This window comes from Pinus tabuliformis, chromosome 3_2, assembly GCF_031772625.1.
Source record: "Pinus tabuliformis cultivar Carrire ecotype Pingquan chromosome 3_2, CPIR1, whole genome shotgun sequence".
NCBI lineage: Eukaryota > Viridiplantae > Streptophyta > Pinopsida > Pinales > Pinaceae > Pinus > Pinus tabuliformis.
Window position 1 is genome coordinate 966942315 of NC_142302.1, and position 6196 is coordinate 966948510.

The following is a 6196-nucleotide window of genomic DNA, read 5'->3' on the forward strand; positions in this document are numbered from 1 at the left end:
GATTAAATGCCAATCCCGTTTGTGGGCTCCAATCATTCTCTGCAGCATGCGCTTGAGGACTTTGTTGATCGCTTCAACTTGTCTGTTAGCCTGCGGATAATATGGAGTAGAACTATTGTGGGACAGTCCTAATTTGGCAGTCAATTCAACCATCATGTGATTGCGAAAATGCGATCCATGATCTGTGACTATAGCCTGTGGAACACCGAACCTAGAGACTACATGATTGAAAAAGAAAAGAGTAGCCATTTTGCCGTTGTTGTTTAATGTAGGCATCGCCAAAAGTGTGGCTCTTCTTCCTGAGGAAATACACCCAAGTAAATCTAGTACAGTCATCAATAAACAGTAAAAAATAGTATGCACCACCTAATGACCTTGTCTGCATAGGCCCGCATAAATATGTGTGTACCAGATCGAGTATATCTCTCCTCCTTCTATCAGCATTCACAGGAAATTCATCTTTGTGCATCTTTCCAAGTGCACATGCATCACAATCAATATGGATAGGCTTTAAAAAAGGAAGACCTTAAACCATACCTCTTTTCTGTAATAGCAGCAGATCATTGAAGTTAATATGGCCGAACCTCTGATACCATAAGTCCACTGTAGTCACGGCAGATGATGTCAATGCCTGATGTGGTGCACTTTTGACATTTAGCTTGTACAATCCTATCACATGAATACATGCTGCAATAGGATTCATACGATCCAATAGGTCTTTAATAACACAATATGAATTATAAAATTCTACCTTGAGATTCTGATCAGTTATCGTAGAGATAGAGATCAGATTCTTTTTTACCCTGGGTACATACATTACATTATGAATATGTCTAATATTTCCATCATGCAAAACAACAGGACTATTACAATAACCTTTGATTTGGTACCCTCTCACCAAGATAGATGTTTGCTCCACTGCTGGTCTCTTTAAAGTCTTCAAACCACTGTCTGTTCCCTGTCATGTGGATGGATGCACCTGAGTCCACAAACTAGGTATCTGCTTCACCATCCTGATCTCCCAATGGTTTAACCAAGCCCTGGTGTCTTTATACCAACCTTGTTTTAGCCTTAAGTGGTTTTGGCTGGAATTTAAAGCTATCTTAGGAAGTCTATAGTCTCCTATGTTATTGAGTTTGCGCTTGTATAATAGAAGCCTAGTCATAGCTAGGCTTTCGATAGGGAAAAGACCCACTTCTACAAAGAAAATGAGATAGGGTGTATTGCTTTTAATTTTGAGGTTATACGTTATAAAAGGCTTATGGATTTGCCCAACCTTTATCCAGGATTCTCTAGAGATGCTGCAACCTCAAACCTCACATCCATATAAGATAACAGGAGTGATTAAAGTTTCAAAGAGGAACTTCTTTCTATCCAACATTACGAGGTTTGTCGTTTTACAATTATTTTCAAGACCAAAATAAGCTTTCCACCCCCCATTAATCCTTTTCTCAATGCTATAGTTCAAGTTGAGCTTGTGATGAATATCAATTCCTAAGTACTTGTAAGAAGACACTTCCTCCAAGTTACTATTGTCATACATGAAATTAATGTAAGTGTCCTTCTTGGATTTGATAATCATAACTTTTGTTTTGTCAGTGTTAACAGTCATACCCATGGTAGAGCAGAAATCCTTAACAAGTCTAAGTTGCTTATCAAGATTAGATGGGCACCTTGTGAGAAGAACAATATCGTCAGCATATAGAAGAAGGATGATGACTATCCCAACTAAGATCGTGCCAGCACAACCTGCTTCCTCTAAACAACCTTCTAGCTTGTCGATGTAAATGCCAAATAGGGTAGGGGAGAGGGGGAAACTTTGTTTAACTTTGATATTACACTTAATATCTTTCGACCACCCCTCATTGCTTTTTAACTTGGCAATTACATTCTCATATAACCTTATAGTGGTAGCTTTCAACTCGAAAGGAAACCTATAGCTCTTCTAATCTGTTCCAAAGGTTGTTTATATTTTTAAAAGTAAAATTAATATTAGGTCTGATGAATCTCATTATTAAATTCAAAATGTAGATTTATCAAAATGTTTACTGTATAATTTACTTTAAAAAAAATCTAATCATCAAATATGGTGTTTAAATATAGTTTATCTTAAAACATATTTAAGTGAACAGTATTCAAATCTAAAACAATAAAAATTAAAGATAATTTTTTTTAGCAAGAAAATTTAATGTAAATTATTTAGCACTCTAGACTTAATCAATTTGTTGTTATTTTTATTGATTTCTTTATATCAATTGCTTCATATTTCATATTGGTATTATTCAAATTTTTTATGTCTTTGATATGTTATTGTATTTATTTTACTTTATATTAAAGATTTGTTAGAATCATAAATATAAATTATGTAATTTGCATAATCCAAGTACCCTAAAAATCTATTGCTATGTTGTGAGAATCCAACACATCTAAGAATGACTAAATAATTGTTGCTATCAAAAGACTAATTTATTCTCAATCCTACTCTAAATACTTCCACCCTAATATAATAGTCACTTAGATTTTAATTAATATAAGGTCAATAATCACTTTAAACTTCAAACAGTTTTATAACTTCTCTTCTCTACTAGTAAGCACAATGTACTTAATAGTCTATATAATGATCCTTCTATGATCCTCAATCAACACAACTAAATTTATCATAATTGAATATTCATTTTTCAACCTTATCCATACTTCAACAACACATTGTTGAGATTAATGAAGAAATGTATTAATGGAGGGACAGTTCAATCAAACCTTAGATTAGGAGTTTGTTCCTTATTTCTAGGGTGTTGTTTCAACTTCCCTAATTGTGTGTAAATTATTTATTCCTCCTGTATGATTGTAATGTAGAGCGTGTTCTACAGAGTTAGTCTCCAGGTGGTGTTCCACACCTGTGAGTTGCCTAGGTTTTATTCAATAAATTTGATTCTTATATTTTTGACATGGTATTAGAGCTGTAGGGCTGAGGACTACCTGTAACCCTGAGTGGAGGAGTCATAGTGAAGGCTGAGAGGCAGAAATTAGTCTGACGCATTTTTAAAGGCAATCAACGCAAGATCCAACGCTATAGTCGCACCGATCCAGTTCTGACCTTACGCAATTTTATTTTCCAGAACAACGCAGGTGTGCCATTCTAAAAGGGTGTAGATCGTGTGAATCAAGAAATTATCTGGATCTTTTTTTGAATCCAGTTGTCGGGTTTTGAATTGCTGCTCCACTACTGGAGCAACCCAATACTTTCAAGAGACACCCGTTTAAGAGGCAAAGTTTACACGGTCGTAGAAAAGGGGTTTTTCGGTCGATGCTCCATGCAAAGAGAATGAGACAGTTGATCGTTGCCATGTGAGAAGAGGACGGGATCGCTGCCGTGTGCTCTACGCTGTGAGTCGAAGTGTTCGTTGTGGGCTAAAGTGTTCCGATGTTGTAGAAGAGTTTCTGGACGAGGTTGAGATATCATTCTGCTAGGTCTTCCATAATTTGCATCATAGATCGCAAGTTCGATCTGCTCATTTGCATTTGTAAAGTGTTGTGTTACGTCCGTTTCTACGCATACACTACCCTCGATAGCCATAGAGCACTACAGAAGCGCTTCTTCAAGCTGTGACTCCAGTTTCGGGAACTCATCAACGTCATTTGTGTCTTGCAGGGCTTCCGGGAACAGACCGACAAAGGATTCTGCATCTTCGAGCGTTTTAAAACTTTCCCAGAGCCAGTAGTCGATGGAACCATGATGAAGACTGGACAAGATTCCACCATTTCGGGGAGAAATCCTCAACCTACTGGTATGCCATTGGTATAAATAGTGGTGCTTTGGGATTCAACGTGGAACGAGCTCTATGGAGCAGGTGGATCAAAAAACAGTGAAGCCTCTATGATTTTTTTTGAGTTGTGGAGACACGATAAGCGTCTCTAAATTCTTGTGCTCTTCGGAGGAGGCTGCACAGTGGATGTGCTGGCCGTGGGTATTTTTTTTTTAATTATAATTGTAGATTGAGTGCGTGAAGCCTCTGGTGTTGTGTGTTGCCCACATAGATTGAATCTCTTGCTGCTTGAGACAAAAGGATATTTTCTTAAAGATTTTAATTAAAGTTTTAAATTAAAAGTTTTTTTAATTAAATTCTTTAATTAAAAGTTTTTTTAATTAAATTCTTTAATTAAAAAAAGGGGCTCATTATTTGATAAAGGAGGAAATTTTTTTAAATAAGAAATTTGGAGTGTTCTCCTAAAAAAGGGATCTAGGCTCAATTTTAATTGAAGTTTTCATTGGATATGTAATTTGCAGTGTTTTTTAGGATATGGGGTTGTTTTTTAAGTTGTTGGGGTTGATTTTTTATTTTTTTTATTCAAGATGAATAATGAGTTAGAAAAAGCATACCTCAATGAGAATAATAAGCTAGATGTATCCAATTATTTTGGTTGGAAAATTAAATTGTAGACCATGCTTGACAGACACAATGCACAGGTAATTGTGAATAATGATGAGGTGAAGCCGAACGTGCTTGCAGGAGGAACAAAAACAACAATCCAAGACTGGGACAAGCAAGAGACTAAGGCGAGAATGCTCCTGAAATTGTCGGTCAAAGATTGCATTATTCCCCATATCCGTGATTGCAAGACTACACCAGAAATCTGGAAGACGCTCAAGGATCTCTATGAGGTCAAGAACAACAATCGATTGTTGTTCTTGAAGATCAAGATTCTCTCCATCAAGATGGAGGAGAATGAAACAGTTGTAGAATTTATTTTGTAGATCAAGGAGCTCAAGAACAAGCTGGGTGACATCGGTGAAGCTGTGTCAGATACAAATTTGGTCATGATTACCATGAATGGTATGACTGACAAGTATCAGATGTTCATCACTGGCTTGAATGCAAGAGAAAAATCCCCCGTGTTTGAAGAATTGACAGGGATCCTCATGCAAGAGGAGGAAAGGCGGCTGACTCATACACCTTAAAGTTCAGGCCTGGCCCTAATGGCGAAGAAGAATCCCTTCAGAGGAAAGCCAAATGCAGCACAAAATAGCAGTGCAACCCCACAGAGAAAGATGCCCCCACCTCAAGGTATGTCTTTCAATAGAAATGACTCTACGACCAAATGTTTTTATTGTGGTAAAAGAGACATAAACAACATGCAGGTCATTTTTGCTGATGAGGAACAAAGTTAGAGCCTCAGACTATTCATATCTGACTTTGCGTTTTCGGATAAGGATGATGAAGCAGATACCTAGTTTGTGGACTCAGGTGCATCCATCCACATGGCAGGGAACAGACAGTGGTTTGAAGACTTCAAAGTGACCAGTAGTGGAGCAAACATCTATCTTGGTGATGATAGAGGGTACCAAATCAAAGGTTATGGTAATATTCCTGTTGTTTTACATGATGGAAATATTAGACATATTCATAATGTAATGTATATACCCAGGATAAAAAAGAATATGATCTCTATCTCTACGATAACTGACCAGAATCTCAAGGTAGAATTTTATAATTCATATTGTGTTATTAAAGACCTATTGGATCATATGAATCCTATTGCATCAGGTATTCACGTGGGAGGATTGTACAAGCTAAATGTCAAAAGTGCACCACATCAGGCATTGACATCATCTGCCATGACTACAGTGGACTTATGGCATCAGAGGTTCGGCCATATTAACTTCAATGATCTGTTGTTATTACAGAAAAGAGGTATGGTCGAAGGTCTTCCTGTTTTAAAGCCTGTCCATATTGATTATGATGCATGTGCACTTGGAAAGATGCACAAAGATGAATTTCTTGTGAATGCTGATAGAAGGAGGAGAGATATACTCGATCTGGTACACACATATTTATGCGGGCCTATGCAGACAAGGTCATTAGGTGGTGCATACTATTTTTTACTATTTATTGATGACTATACTAGATTTACTTGGGAGTATTTCCTCAGGAAGAAGAGCCACACTTTTTAATACTTCAAGAATTTTAGAAGCACGGTTGAAAAGCAAACAGGTAAATGAATCAAGATTCTCTGCTCGGATCAAGGAGGAGAGTACAAGAAAGCTTGTATCCTCAAATACTGCAAAGATCATTGGATATAACAGCAGTTTACAGTACCCCACACTCCTCAACAGAACGGGGTTGCAGAGAGGAAGAACAGAACCCTTGTGGAGTGTGCTCACAGTATGTTAAAGGTAAGAATCTTTCTAATGGGTTTT